General features: G+C 42.2%; 1 protein-coding gene across 6 annotated transcripts in view; it reads left to right on the top strand.

Moving 5' to 3' along the window:
• Positions 1 to 2,440: 2,440 nt before the first annotated feature.
• The window catches only part of CAPSL (calcyphosine like), a 45,390-nt gene continuing 31,549 nt past the window's right edge, over positions 2,441 to 16,281 (top strand). For all 6 annotated transcript variants that reach the window (XR_002122784.1, XM_019632970.1, XM_019632966.1 and 3 more), the window contains exon 1: positions 2,441 to 4,324. The gene's annotated coding sequence lies outside the window, so the exon portion shown is untranslated. The remainder of the gene's footprint in view (positions 4,325 to 16,281) is intronic.

Raw genomic sequence — 16,281 nt, 5'->3', positions numbered from 1 at the left:
GAATGAATAGCCAGGATTTCATTCCCCTTCTAAGTATCACAGGGACCTAAGGATGACGCTCTCCGGCTGGTAACTCCTTCTCTCCTCCCCCCACTGTGTCTTCCTTCCTGAACATCTGGTAACTCAGTGAGGCCAACTCCTCCTGCCTGTTGCTTCCTAGGCTCCACCCCCATCCATGAAACCTACCAACAGCAGCCAGTGAGCCCGAAGGATGGCTCCAGTCTCGTGCCCTCCAAGTATCTCAGAGTTGGCTGCCAGTGTGGCTTTGATGACATGGAAATCTGATCTCATCATTTCCTGATGAAAACCCTTTGTTGGCTCTCATCCCATGGAATGCAAGCCCTCTGTGATTTGTGTCTGGCTCTCTCTCCAGGCACATCTTGAAAATTCTGAAATAGACCCACACAAATATGTTCAATTAATTTTTGACAAAGGTACAAAGACAATCCAATGGGTAAAGTAAAATCTTTTTAGCAAATTGTACTGGAACAATTATATAGCTGAGTGGGATTTGACCTTTATTTAATAATGTACACAAATAGGCATTGTCTGTTAGTTCATACCATACACAAAAATTGACTCAAAATGTATCATAGACCTAAATACAAATGTTGAAACTATAAGCTCTTAAAGAAAGTCATTTTAACCTTATGGTAGTCACAGATTTATTATTCAAAACACAAAAGCTAAAATCATAAAGGCATTTGATAAATTGGACTTTATCAAAATATAAAACTTTCACTCTTTTAAAGAGACCAGTAAGAAAACAAAGTGTAAGCCATAAACTGGGAGAAAGTATTTCAGACAAAGAACTTACAACTAGGATATATCTAAATAAATCTTATAACCTAGTATAAAAATGGACAAAAGATTTGAACAAGCATTTCACAAAAGAAGATATACAAATGGGCAATAATCACATGAAAAGTTACTCAACACAGTAGTCATCAGAGAAATACAAAGTAAAACCACAGTTACCACAACGCATCTACTAGAATGGCTAGATTTAAAAAGACTGACCATGCCAGTAGTTGGCAAGGAGATAGAGCTACTGGAATTCGTACATTCCATGCTGATGAGCATGTAAAACGGTGTAGCCACTTAGTACAATTGCTTTGTAGTTGCCTGAACCGTTAAGTGTACACTTGCCATGTGACCCAGCCATTCCATTTCTAGGTATTTACTCAAGTTAAATGAAAACGTGTGCACCTGAAAATGTTCAAATGTTCATAGCAGCTTTTTGAGTAATAGCCCCAGACTAAAAAAAACAAAAACAAAACTAAATGCCCATCAGGAGGTGAATGGATTAACAAGTTGTGGTATTATCGATAAAGTGGACTATTGCTCAGCCATACAAAGGAGCACATTACTGATACACACAACACTGCCAATCAACCTCAAAATGATCATGCTGAGAAAAAGAAGCCACACTCAAAGAAGTGATTCCACTTATATAAACTCAAGAAAATATAAACTAATCTAGAGTGACAAAAAGCAGATTAACAGTCGCATGGGGCTGTGGGCTGAGGTAGGGTTGAACTGCAAATGGGGTCATAGAAGTGTTCTGTATCTTGATGTCAGTGGTGGTTTTGTAGGTGTATGCATCGATCAAAACAAAGAGGATGCAGTTTGTTGTATACAGATTAGTCCTTAAAATTGATTTGAAAATCCCTGTGGGTGAGATATGTTTTTTAGTGTCTTTCCACACGGGCACCTTAAAGTTTAGTATTCACAAATTGTTGCATTTGAATATAATTGAAAATATGAATACATTATAATAATTTCCAAAATAACAGAGCAGGTACAGTTTTGAAGAGGGAGGGATATACGAGTGTGTATGTACAAGCAGAGCCATTTCCCGGGGAACCAGAGGACTAATGGTGAGCAGCCTAAGATTAGGGAGCAAGTTCACATACTCAGACCTGATCCATGCTTATTTTGTGAAGGAGACCCAGGGTCCTTCCGTAATTATAACCTAGAATCACACATTTGAGAAATGATAAGCACAGGCAAAATACTTAATTTGTTAGGCTTTCTTTATTGTGCATGAAACATGACATACACTAAGGATTTACATATAAAATACACATATTTGGAGGTGCATTTTTTTTTTTACAGATTTTTATTGGGGAACTGGGGGATGGGAACAGCGCTGGGGAGTTGGGGGAAGGGGAACAGACAAGTTGCTGTCCTTTTGTTCTTCAGTCTAGTTGTGGAGGATGCCGCTTCACTGGCCCCAGTTGGCACCATCATTGCACTCTTCCCGGGCGAGGTAGATCAGTTGCCGGCTTCTGGATGGCCGCTCACGGCAGCTGCTGGCTACACACGGTAGCCCATTGCAACCCACTGCAGCAGGGGCTGCAGCCCAGCTCCAGGTCGAGCTGTTGTTCAGCATCTTAGCTGTAGAGGGCAGTGTCACTGGTCCTCATATGTGGGATCCAAACCGGAGCCCTCTGGTGTCCCAAGCTAGCTCTTAACCAACGTGCCACTCGGCCGGCCCTGGAGGTGCATTTTAAGATTCTGAAATGAAGTTCAATATGTCATGTTTCCCTTCATTATGTAGTTATTCTTCTGCTTGTCTGTTTCTACATTACCTTCAGACATGATCACATATTGATTCTTTGTGCTTCTGTCTACACTCAGTGCTCAGTGGATGTGATTTTTTTTTCCCCATGTCAATCTTCTGTTGTTTTATTTATCATATCCTAACTGCAGGTTATTGCAAGATGGTTATTTATTTACTGTCAACCAACTATCCATGTAAAAGGAAATAAATGGAGTCCTTGTGGTCTAATACAAATCTATTTAGTACAAGGAACTAGCTATTTTTGAAAAGCACATTTTGTATTCTGAATGTCCTTAATATGAATACATTTTACCCAGTTCAATCATTTACTCAGCCAACATTGACTGATTTCGTGTTTGTACAAGGTACCATGCTGGGCTCGTTGGAAGATGCAAAAATGAGCCAGACTCTCTCAGTCCTCTAAGCTGTCAGTGGCTTTCCATTGGCTTCCTGGTTGATTAAAAGACAGGTGTATCTGTCATTGGTGATGCATCTTGACTATTAAGTGGTTGCTCCTTAATAGCTTACTAGTTTAGCTTAGTAATTTCACTCAGTGAGAGTGAAATGAACTGTTTAATACCATGAAGTGAGCTGCAGAAGGAGGGGTATTTTGGGATGATGTCAGTACCTATTACTGCTTGGTAGGTGTCACACACCATAGGGCGGGGCCTTCTGGAAATAGCATCTAACCCCAAAAGGGAGACAAAGGGCATATTTTTGAATACATGGACTTTTCTCGCCCCTCAAATCTCACCCTGCCATAAACATCCTCAATCAAGACAAATTGTCATTAAAATCCACGGACAATATCACCTCCTTGACCTTCAGGGCAAGTCTGAGAAGTTAACAAGGCAGATGCAATATGCACTCGAGAGACTAGAAATCAGTGACCACCCTTGCCTGACTACATTATAATGGAAAACGCAGAACAGAAAGTGGAACTTAGGTCTTCATAGTTCCAGTCCTTGGTTCATTGTACCACTTCATGACCGAAGTGAGAGAAGGGGTGGCCATGAAGGAGGTAGGGTGGATGTCATAGGGACAACAATGAAAGAGCATGATTTAGTTGTGTTGTTCTAAACAGGGCTTCTTATCTGGCAAACTTATTGTTAAGGAACCGGTGTAAAAAGAGTTGAGGAGTGAAAAGGGGAGAAAAGAAACTAATGATGGAAACAGTGGGAAATGGCCTCCTATCAGTGTGTAGATACAGAGGACTTTGAATCACCTTTATACCTGCCTGCTCCCAGGTGTTGTGCTTTGAAGTGTCACCTGGTAATAGCACACCCTAGCAGCAAGCTGCCTGGAGACAGCAGAACAAGAAGGGGTTGCCAAAAGAAGTAAGAAAATTTGCTGAACATAATCTTATAAAACACGTGAGGCAATGTTTGATGCTTTTCTAGAAACCAAACAATTGCCAGCAAAACTTCCTGCTGACTTCTCCCATAGGGCACACAGCTTGGGCTGTCTTCGGGCCCTGGATTTCCTAGGCAACAGGAGTGTAAACTTGAGAAAAGGCAGGGCCAGGATATGGACTGACAATGAGCTGAGCCAATCAGGCTGTGAGTATGCAACAGTGATTCCAAGCTATCCAATTGGCACGAGAAGGCAGACTAAGAGGTCTGAGGAGGAAAGGGAAGAGGGAGGGGGCCAGGGGGCATGGGAGGGGGCCGGTCTCCCCAGTGCAGGGCTCCCCAGTGCAGGAGACAGCGTCCATAGTTTCCGTTCCAAGCAACTGGTGGCAACAGGTTAGCATTTAAGGTAAGGCAGTTTCTTTATGTATTAAGTTGATGTAATCACCTTTGTTTCGTTTTAGGAGAGATTGAGAGAGAGGGAGAGAAAGAGAGGGAGGGAGATATTACTTTCAAAACGAAGTCCTAAAGGTTGGTGTGAGTTCTTGGCTGTCCGTCTAGGGAGGAAATAGCCTAATAGTGGGAGAGGCTTTTGTCATCTTTGTGAAGAGGTGCTCAGATACAAATGTATAATAATTTCATTCAGTAAAGGGGAAGGAAATAAACATCATTGAGCAGTTACTATGTACTGGGTACCTGAGTGTGAAGTGTTTGGGTAAACTGCTGTAACTAGCCTGTATGACCACTGACAAAACTGAGCTGCAGGAAGGTTAAATATCTGCAAGTCATACTTCTTAAAAGATATAAACGTCTGACCACTATGCTGTATACCTGAAATTAATATAAAATAATATTGAGTGTCAACTGTAACTGAGTATTTTAAAAATGGGAGGGGGTGAAGGGGAATAAAAGTTTTAAATTTCCAGTTATGAAACAAGTAAGTCATGTAATATACAGCATAGGGAATACAGTCAATAATATTGTGATAATGTGATACAGTGTCAGATGGTTGCTGGGCTTAATCATGGTGATCACTTCTTTAGGTATATAAATGTTAAGTAACTATGGTGTACCCTGAAATTAATACAATATTGTATGTTAGCTATATTTTAATAAAAATCTTTTAAAAAATAGACAAGGTCCCTCCCTCTTGGGACTTACTGTTTAGATCTGCACTGATGAATAAATATGGTAGTAGATACGTGTGGCTACTGATCACTTAAAATGTGGCTAGTTCAAATTGAAATGTGCTGTAAGTGGAAAATGCATACTGGATTTCAAACACTTAGTTTGAAAAAAGTTAACTATCTCAATGTTAAAAATGTTGATTACATGTTCAAATAACAATAGTTTGGATATATTTGGGGAAATAAAATATATTAAAATTTAAAAAATAAAGACATACACAAAGTAAAATAAAATCTGCAAGTCATAAAACAAAGGATTGAGCTTTGATTCAGTCCTTGGTTTGTCTGACATTCAAAGTTGTGCTATTTCCTGTTCTACAAGCTTTTGAAATTTTTTTCTTTATCTTCGATATTCTTTAATTTTACTGTAATCGTGTCTAGCGTGGATTTATATTTGTCTATATTAGGCTAACATACAAAATTTTCTGAGGAACACATATCTTTAAATTTTGAAAGTTGTGAAAGTTTATTTTTAAACAATGCATATAAAAATTTTTCTCCATTTTCCCCTTTTGAAACTCCTTTTGTGTATAGATGAGAACGTCTCAATCTACACTTCTCATTTTATAAATGACTTTTCCCCCACTTTTTCACACTATGCGAAAATTGGGTGAAACCTTGAGTTAGACATCAACTCTATTTAATTCATAGTTTATCCTTTATATTGATTTTTGAAGTTTCTGATACTGTACTTTTTATTTCCAAGAGTTACAGTAATTTTTCTGTACAATGCTATTATTTTATTTCTTCATGTTTTTGTTTTAAGATGTCATTTTAAAATAGATATTATTAAATTATTTATCTATTTTAACCTTCTAAAATAATTATTTTAAAGGCTTTGTCAAACCATCATGAATTAATTTCATCAGAAGTGAAATAATTTTCCAATTTTTTACTTTCTTCTATGTCATTGTAAGAATTACATCTGTTTATAGACTATGTATAATTTAGATTTTGGGGTTACAGTTATTTTAAGTGGGATTTTTTTGGGGGTTTCATTACTGTATTTAGATAGAACCACAATGATGTTCAGTAATAAACTATCCCAAATCTCTGTAACTTAAAACTACAACAAAAGAACAAGGAAAACAAATGAAGAAACAAAATCTCATAGACACAGGCAATAATTTAGTGGTTACCAGAGGGTAAGGTGGGAGGGAGGGTGGTAGATGAGGGTAAAGGGGATCAAATATATGATGATGGAAGGAGAACTGACTCTGGGTGATGAACACACAATGTGCTATATAGATGATGTTTTACAGAATTGTACACCTGAAATCTATGTAACTTTGTTAATAGTTGTCACCCCAATAAACTTTAATTATAAAAACAAAACAAAACAAAACAAACTACAAAAAAGTTGTGTTATTTCTGCCATAATCTGCTGAATTGACCATTTAGAATCAGATAAGAATCACAATTCTTATTAAAGTGGACTCATACAGCTTACTAAAAATTGTATCAGTGCATCGATTTGATTGGTCATGAAGAAGGACCTTAGTAAATGGCAATACCATATATCCGGGTGTCTACCCACCTTGCCTTCAGTCTGGAATGTAGTTAAATCACACTAAGTTGATGAAATTCTTCCCAATTTTTAGAGCTCTCGTTTTTTCCCTCAAAATCTTACAGCTATAGAAATCTCTTCATTTTGTAATTGTGCATTTTAAATATTGAGATTTAAATTGTGGGCATTCATTTGTATTTATATTCAAATACAAATTATTTAATAACAATAGTAATTATCAATTCCAATAGCAATCTCGTAGCATCATGATAAGCGCTGATGATATGATTGACAGGAGACACGAAGGATAGAGCCCTTGTCTTTAAGGACCTTATAGTCTAGTAGGACCAAACAAAGAGGTATGTAACAGAGCAGTGTGGATGCTATGTGGGCTTGGCACAGGTTATACAAAGGAACATGTAAGCTCTTTCACTCTGGTGAGAGTGGTTAAGTGAGGCTTTACCATAGAGATTCTACAAGGAAGAGAAGGACTTCTCTAGACCAACAAGGGAGGGTGGGTGTTCCTGAAAATGAGGCGGTGTGTACAAAGGCACAGAGATAGAGAAACAACATGGTGTGTTTGGGGTTTGTAGAATAGATTTTAGAGGGGTGGAGAAATACTAGAAACAAAGCTAGAGAGAGGGGTGGGGCCAACGTATGCATCAAATGCTAAGATGTTTGCTCTTTACCTGTACACAGTGAGGAGTCATCAAAGGGCTTTAGACTAGAGTATGAAGTTCAGATTTCCATTTTATAAAGATTGCTCTGACAGTCATCTGGAGGATGGATTGGAGGAGCCAAGACTGAAGGCAGGGTACCAGATAAGAGGCAATTCCAGCAGTGGAAATGGAAGATGACCAGGTCCTACACTTAGGCGGCATGCATGGCAGTGGAGGTGAGAGAAGGAACAGGGATACAGGAGGTATGAGTACAATGGAATTCCACAGGACTTAGCCACTGATTCGATGCAGAGGGGGAGAAGGAGTCTAGGCTAATGTTCAGTTAATGGCCTGGGAAAACGGTGTTGCCATGTCCTGAGGCAAGGAATAAGGAGAAAAAGATAATAAATTTGGTTGTGCAACATTAAACTTGAAGTGTCTGTAGGTCATTGAAGTGCACATGTTTTGTGGGAAATTTGAAATCTGGCTCCAAAGCTCGAGAAAGTGCGTGAGTTGGAGTAAAGATTTGAGAGTCATCATTGTATCAGTGGATATGGCTGAGATTGCTATGGGATGGTATGAGAGTGAGCAGAGGATAAATAACTGAAGCCTGGGGAACAGTAGCATTTTAAAAAGCAGACCGAAAACCTGGGAGAGACCAAATAGATCAGACCTCAGAGGAAGGGAGACAGAGGAAATTCGATTCATAGACATTGAGAGAAAAGAGTTTCAAGAAAGAAGAATGATCAATAGAGCCAACTGTTGGGTGAAGTGAAATGGGGACTAAGAGTGACCATTGAAGTTGGCAATCAGGTTAGCAATGACTCCTTGACAGTGTGTTCATTGGAGTGTCGGAGTGGAGACCAAACTGCAGTGGATTGAAGTATGAATGGGGCATGAGCAAGTGGAGAAACTGGAGACTCTTTCAAGTAGCTTGGCTTTGAAGGTTGATATTTAGAAGGTGTTAAAGGCCGAGGGAACACTGCAGATTCATGAGCTAAAGGGAGATGCTGGTGGAGAGGAGGAAAATAGCATAACAGATGTCTGAGTGTCCAGGAGGTATTGGGACATATGTTGTAGGTGGAGAGATTATTTTTAAAGGAGAGGAAATTCAGCACTCCCTCTCGGGCAGGGAAAACAGTCAGGAAAGTCTCAGAGATAAACACCTCAGCAGCCTTGGAGGAAGCTGGTGTGAGTGAGTTCATATCTGGCAGCTCTGTTTTTACCGTGAGTTTCAAGACAAGCTGTGGAGGAGGATGGCAAAGATTTGAATTGGCCTCTGAGAAGATTGAAAGGAGAACTTAACCAATGTCATATAAAAGCATCGTTGCGTGTTTCTGAAGGCTCAGCTGTGGTTAAAGAGTAAATGTGCAGTGGCACCTGTCTACCCGGCTGGTGGGCTTGTTCAGTTGCACTGTATAGCCGGCCTTCAAGGAGAGGACACACAAACAAATTGAGCCCAGTTAGGCATCAAGGAGTATGGAAAATTGACAAGTGAGGGTTGAGAAAGAAGGTGCTGGTAAGGAGTGGTCAGAATGATATACTAAAGTGTCTAGGATGGAGAGGGAAGAAGTGGACCCAGAAATGACAATAAGGCGAATAATGGCTGTGGTGAAAATGCAGGCCCACGAATCTAGAGACTTTGTAAGGTCACAAGCATCTGTGGTTGCAAGAATGAAACTGAAAGGTGGAAAGAAAGTGGATGCTGAATTTTGGACTTTCAGAGGAGACCAGCTTCGGCTGGTGACAAAATGTAAGATGGTCTTGAAAAGGCATGTGAAAAGAGCGAGCTGATGAAGTCGGTAGAAATCAAGGCGCTTTAGAACCTCATGGCTACATGTTGGATGGGTTGTGTAGACGAGCTCTGAGGTTGCCCGGATAGATGAGGGCCCTTGGGATGGAGAGGAGGCCTCCGGGCAGGACCCAAAGTCTCAGCGATTTAGGAAAGGGCGGAGCCAAAGAGGGACACAGGGAGGATGTGAGGATGGGTCACGACGTGGAGGTGGCAGGTGCATTTCAGAGACTGTGAGGTACCTTGGTACTTCGAATCTGGGGTAAGAATCACCTTTACCTGAGAAGACTGCAGAAGTGGAGCCCCTTCTACAAATTCAGGGACCTGTAGGATAAAGACATTGTACCAGTCAGCCTCTTGGCAGGAAATGGATGGCACATTCAAAAGTAGTAAAAGAAAAGAGTTAAATAAGGGACAGTTTACAAAGATCTGGATAGGGCTGAGGGATACACATAAGGGATGAGGAAACACCCCAAGGCTGCCACAGTGAGGAGGGAAAATCGTCCTTAAAGCTGAAGGGCCAAGAAGAGGCGCTCCAGGGACGGCTGCTTTCTGTGAAAGATGGCAGTCACTGACAACTGTGGCTGGCAAAGGAAACCAGGGGTCCAAATGCTCCAACTTCTTTCTCCTCCTGCCCTCTGAGCTCCTGCTGGTGCCTCCCAGGAGTTCAATCCAGCTGGAAGCCAGGGAACAAAAAAATCTGGTTAAGGCAGTTCACAGAGCTCACCTTCTTGTAGCACAGATATGGATCAGGGTAGGGGTCTGGGCGGACAGAATGCTGAGCTCAGCAGTGAGGATCGTCAATTGTTCAGAGGCCAATGAGGATTAGGAGTTTATAATGGAACAAGGGATTGAAGAAAGGCTGGGTGCCTCTGCATGGAAGGTGCTATGCTCTTGGCCTCCAGGGGGCCCTGTCTTTCTCAGTAACTTGTGGTGGGGGTGCGGATGAGCAAGGGCTGAGGCTGCTTAGTTTGTGGAACACACTTGGCTTCAGCTATTGCTTTAGTCTCTTCAATTTATAAAATAATAAGGCTTTCCCTTACTGAATTTTTCTTATCAAATTTTGCTCTTTATTCTCGTCTCGGATAGTTTTGTACAACGAAACATATTACGGTTCATAAGAGCAGTTTTCTATATTTCAGAAACAAACAAGCTGGCTTTTGGGAGAGGATAGTATGGCAGGGTAATTATTGTGTTACAGAAATGGCCTCGTGCTGCCTCCTCGCAACACTCCTAATGCCGGTAAAAATGTACACTATTCACAGTTTTTGGAGGGAATTCCCTTCACCTCTCTAGTCACAATTCCATTGCCACCCAGTATCTTGTTTTTCCCAGAGTCTCGGAATAATTTTTTTCCTATTACATCTTATAACTTGAAATGAATTAGACATTTTCCATGTGCTGCAAACTAAAAAATGTAACTTGAGAGAGCGGAGCGTCTGTTTGAGAGGCGGATTAGAGATGTTGTTACTTCCCTTGGAAGCTCTGGTTTATGGGTGTCACTGCCTCAGTGGCCCTCTGTCCTTGACAGGTGCTCTTCACACAGAGGAAAGGGACAGGTGACAGCTCTCCAGGCACGTACAGTGTCAGTGTTCTTACGAAGTGTGCTTTGGACTTAATAAGGTAGTGCCAGTGTTTAGATATGAATGGTTGGCGACAACTACAGTGGTTTCTTGTTTAAAAAATACATATTTTTCTGAAATGTTGTGGGTAATTTAAAAAAGACCCCTGGGGGAGTGGCAGGTACAAAAGACCCTGCTTAGAGTCTCGGTTCTGCTACTTCATCTGAACAGCCCCTAAATCTCTTTGTACCTCAGTTTCCTTATTTTGTAAAGTAGGAATAGCCACACCCCCTCTAATGTATGTAGAAGCACTTTGTAAACTCTAAGAATGATCAAAATCTACTTTCTACCAGACAGTTTTTCTGTTCTAAACAAACTGATTATGAATAATTTGTAAAACACAGTCCACCCTTTTAGCAGAGAGCCTGACAGGATAAGTACTTAATTATATGTTCCTTATTTCTGTTGTTGCATCTTTTGTATGGTCCCACGTTATCATGGTAAGGTAGAAAGACAGTGGTTTCTTGGGACCTTGATGACCACCTGAACAGCTCCAGACTTCTTTTACATGAGAGGCAAGTCAACCTCTATCATTTTCAGAGACAGCCTGTTTCTGTTGTGAGCAGCTGGACACAAATCCTATCTGACACGTCAACCCACACTGATGCTGGCCCTGTGACGTTAGATTTCTATTCATTAACGCTTTTGGTTTTCTGGAAGTATCAGTTAAGAGCATGTGGGATACAAACAATTGACTGGATTTCTCACTGGCTAGAAAATAAACATTAAATAGGCAAATGAGTCCAAAAGGAGCATTGTAAGTGACTGTAAAATAGCTATTAGATAAGTGATTTTTGTGACTGATGTTGCAAAAGGGAAAATGGTGGTCAGAGCTGTGGCTTTACTCAGTGGAGGAAAAGGTACAGTTGGGATTTGCTCTTGCAGTGGGTTTGAAATCAGAGGCCAAGGCCTCATGGCACCTGAAAAATGGGATATTTGAAAATTACCTTGTTGGTTGGTTCTAAGAGAATAGTCACTGAAACCAAGGAGTTTGGAAGACAAGTTTTGTTTTTCCTTTGTTGAAAAACAAATCCAGCTAAAGCTTTGCTTACCTTTGTGTAGTTAGGTATTTTCTGACTCTGCTTCTTTAAGACCTTCCATCTGGCAGGCTGCCTGACTCAGAATGGTTTGCAAGTAACCTCCTGGTAAAAACCCCAGAGACTCAGGGCAGAGCAGAGGGGAAGAGGGAGATGGAGAAGGAGACAGCAAGGGGCTTGCTATTGGACAGCTCCTGCCTCCCAGGAGGCCCAGGGGAAGCTCGCTGTGCCAGGGATCCCGTAACCCTGCGGCCTCTGTGTTTTAGTAACCCGGAGCTTGTAGCACACTCTGTTAGTTACATGGGTCCTTGGACATCATCGTAAGCAGCTCTTCTCATTCTCTTTAGACAAAAATGCTGCAGAGCCTCCTAAATGATGATAAAATTCTACGGAGAGAAGAGGTTATAATGGAGTTATTTTCCCTGTCCTCCCAGTTATGGGGGGGGGGGACCTGAACCTCTCCTCACCCAGGGTTGCTAGTTATTTCACTCAGGTAAAAGTCATGACCTAGGGTCAAGTTACACACTGCAGGAATAAGCTTTTGCCAATTGTATCAGTTAGGAATACTTGTGACTGCAAGTAACAAAGGCCCTGATCAACAATGAATTAAGCAAATAGGGGCTTATGTTTCTCACATGACAAGAGTGTGGAGTAAGGTAGTCGGTTACATTGATTTGGCAGCTCAGTGATATTAGGGCTCTAAGTTAGTATCTCTGTGATCCCCTTTGCCCTCCCTCGTAATTGCAGAAAGGCTGCCACAGCTCAAGACATTGCATTTTTGTTCAAGGCAGGAGGAGGCAAAGAGATGGGAGAGCTCTCCCAGAGCCCTCAGCACTTTCAGTTGAGTCTCTTTTGCTAGCACCCATTTAATGTGGCCACCCAACTGAAAGTGGAATGTAGCAGAGAAAGGGGTGACCTTGAAATCAGCCAGTTGGCAATGTCTGGAAAATCAGCTGCAATTCAAATTTAACAAAATTAAAACTACCCTGATGACTGTAAACTCCTGAGAGGGACCTTGGCTCTCTCATTCATTGGTATTGTGTAGTGTATAATAAGTATTCAATAAACCTATGTTCAATTCAGTACCAGGACTAAGGCAAGGCAAAGGTAGGGGCCTGGGACAAACTATTTAAGGAAGACTCACTCTCAGGCTTTGACAAGTCCCAGGCTGACATTTGCACAATGCTGAGACAGAGGGCCTCCTTAAACATTACTCTGTAGGCATCTACCTACCTAGCTCTAATCCCAACCCTGGTTGAATGGTTAAAATGAAATTTCAGGAAGTTGTATGAAGTGAACACCTAACAACAATAAGATTTATGAAACATTCTTAAATTGGGTCATATCATAAACATTAAAATAAGGATTCCAAAGATCGGCAGAAAGAATAAAAGATGATAATTTAGCAGAGATGGGCTCTGGGGAGACCTGTATGTTGACACTAGCTGAAACATGAATTTTAAACATCTTGAGAAAATGCATTTTGGTGCAGAGAAAATTTGGTAAGATGCCACACTTCGATGACATATACTGTTCCACAGTATATTTATGTGGAAAGTATAGATTAAATACTGTCATACTTTACGTCTTATGTGGAAGTTGGCCATCCGCACAAAAACCAGACGTTTCATATATTTACACATTGCAGAAATAATTTTGAAAATAATTTTTGGGAAAAGAGCAAATGTTATGGAAGATAATCAGCACAGTAGCTTTGAGTTCAGGTTTCCAAAACAAAAACAAAAAAACAAAAACCCCAAACACCTGGCACATCACTTTATGAGAACAAACAAACAAGCAAGCACACAACTACTACTCCAAGAGGAAGAGATGAAGTGAAATTGTTCATCTCAACCAGAAGGAGTTTACACTGAGCCTTAAAGTTTTGGAAACTCGAGCAAGGACACCTAGGTGAGAGAGGTGGGTTGTGTCTAGGGCCTGTGGGTGTCCTGGCTTTGCTCTGCACTGCTGTCCCCCATCTTCCTCTGCACTGAAATCCGTCTGCCACTCCAAGGCAGTCTCTTTCTTGAAGCTTTTCCTTTTCTTTGTCTCTTTTCGTGGACCTTCTCTGCATTCCCAAAGCAGTTCACCTGCACCTGGTGTAGCTGTTGAATGCAGTGGCTTAACAGAGCTAGGTGCCAGTCACTGCCTCATGGGACATTGTCAGGCAGGTGACCCGGGTTTTTGGAGTCCCTGGTGACTTTCGGTAACAGGGCAGCAATATTTGATGAGGTGATGTGCTGATGCGCGGAAAGCACTGAGTCGCAGGCTTGGCGCCGGGCATGGTCATCACGGTCATTACTACCACTCGTACCCTGTGTTATGTTGCAGCTTTTCCTCTAGGCCTTACTCCTGCTACGTGAAGGTGACTCGGTGTCTCGTCTAGCTTAGATTCTTAAACTTAGGTGTACCTTAAAGCCACCTGGGAATGTTAGAATGCAGGCCCTCAGCATTCACACCTAGATGCTAATTTGCTGTGTTTGGGGTGGAGTGAGTGTGAGCATCTTTATTTTTCCACAGCACCTCTGGTGGTCTCAGCACCCCTGGGGTCCCAGGTCTTTCTCTGCAGCCAGGCTTCCAAACCGCAGTACTGCTGCCATTTTGGACTGGAGAATTCTTTGTTGTCAAGGGTTCTGTTAGCATGTTTAGCAGCATCTCTGGCCTCTACTCACTAGATGCCAGTAGCACCCCTCACCCCTGTTGCGACAACCAACAGTGTCTTCAAACATCGTCAAACGTCCCCTGGGGGCAAAATCACACCCATTTCGAACCACCTGAAAAATTAGCACAGTCCCTCGTGTAGCTAGAAGTGCTGAGGGCCTGTTCAGTTGAATTGAGCTCAGATGGGTTTGATGAAGGAACTCTCACGATGTCAACAACACTGACACACTCTTGTCATTACTCCTTTTTCCCAACATTCTATGGCAGGAACCACGTTTCTCTTCAAATTGTCTGAGTCTTTCATTTCAGACTCAGAGGAAAGACATCCTAGCCATCTGGTAAGCCAACCTGAGCACTGGGAGCTAATATTTACTCTAGGGGAGCACTTCCTAAGGGGAGCACTTCTTAAGGAACCCCAGGTTTTTGCCATGTACTACAGAGTAATAACTAGTTCATTGAACAGACTGGAGTCAGTAGAGATGCCCACTGTTGCCTTCAAACATGGCCTGTTGTATGTCTCTCCCCCCATCCCTGGATTACATCTGTAGTATTAAAAGATCCACTGAATCTAAATCAGAATTTCAGTCTTACATCCAGTTCCCAGGTACAGAGAGAAAAACACCTTGTGCCTGCCATTCCTTTGGGACCTTGTCCCTGTGCTCACAGTCAAGACTAAGATAGTAGAGATAAGAATAGCTTTGACTTGGATGTAAACGTAACAGAAAGCAAATACATTTCCCACCTCCCGGGAATGAGTATGAAGCCCTATGAGTTTAATCAATTGCTATGCGCTGTTTATATTGCCTTACTCTTTTCTTCTTTCCCAAAAGCAGAATGCTTTTAAAAATCACATAGAACCATTACAGCAACTCCAGGTCCCTTGCTATTGAAACAGCTAATGTAATGGCACAGGTATTTAAATTCCAGAAACGCCTAAAAACTTTCCTAAGGTAAAAATCATTACATGGCCTGGAGTGGGGAAAATGGGATTGATGGCTTCAAGAGGCAGGAGGGCCTCTGGAAAGATTGGACTGCTCTGCAGGTAGTTGCTGTTCTCACAGGCTGGGCTTATGTCATCTCCTCATAGGACGGTTTCTTCACAGTACACGCTGTCCCCTGTCTAGGCTCAGCACCCCCAGCAGTGGGGTGCAAAGGACTGTTCAGGTGCATCCCTGTCCAGCCATGCAAGCCTGCTCTCCCTCCTCAGCACGGGGTGGGGGTGAGGGGTATGGGGTACTCACCCATCTCTCCTTTGTCCCCACAGTGTTTGCAGCACCTTCCTGTTACCTAATTCTGTCCTTCCCCCCTCCGCTTTTACACAGGCTAACCCTCCTCTAAAGTTCATCCGAGTTCACTGCATCTGCTTCAGCTCCCTCATGCAACTTCCCTTTTTCTGAAAGAGGGAAACCAGGAGTGTAGTGTCAGAGAAATCAAAATGGGGAGGGCTCTTTAGAGGGTGGAGTGGGCAGTTTCTGTGGATTTTGCATCAGAGGATGTAGAAGCCCTTGGTGCTTTCTCTTTATGGGTGTCTGTTGGGTTCCCTCTTTGGCTTTGAGACCCAGCTCTGTGTTGCAGGTTGTTGGCTGTAGAATCAACCCAGCATGGGGGGGGTGGGGGGAAGTGGGGAGACAAACCTCCAAGATTTGTCAGCATTCCATCCCACAGTGGTTCTTGAAATCCAGGCAGACAGAGAGCTTTGGCAGTGAGTGGCAGGCAGCCGTGCACCAGTACAATGGGATGCAGGAGCCTTAACTGGGTCCAGTGTGAGGAGACCTGGTGACCATGGCCACAAAGTCTTTGGCTTGGCAGCATGCTGGCGCCTCCACTAAGCCTATGCTCCTAACTCTCCAGATCTCTGCAGTTCATTGCTCTGTGAATATCCCTTCCCACCAGGCACGGGG

The sequence above is a fragment of the Hipposideros armiger genome, unplaced genomic scaffold, assembly GCF_001890085.2.
Source record: "Hipposideros armiger isolate ML-2016 unplaced genomic scaffold, ASM189008v1 scaffold_1214, whole genome shotgun sequence".
NCBI classification, from domain to species: domain Eukaryota; kingdom Metazoa; phylum Chordata; class Mammalia; order Chiroptera; family Hipposideridae; genus Hipposideros; species Hipposideros armiger.
This window is presented reverse-complemented; position numbering and strand designations above follow the sequence as displayed.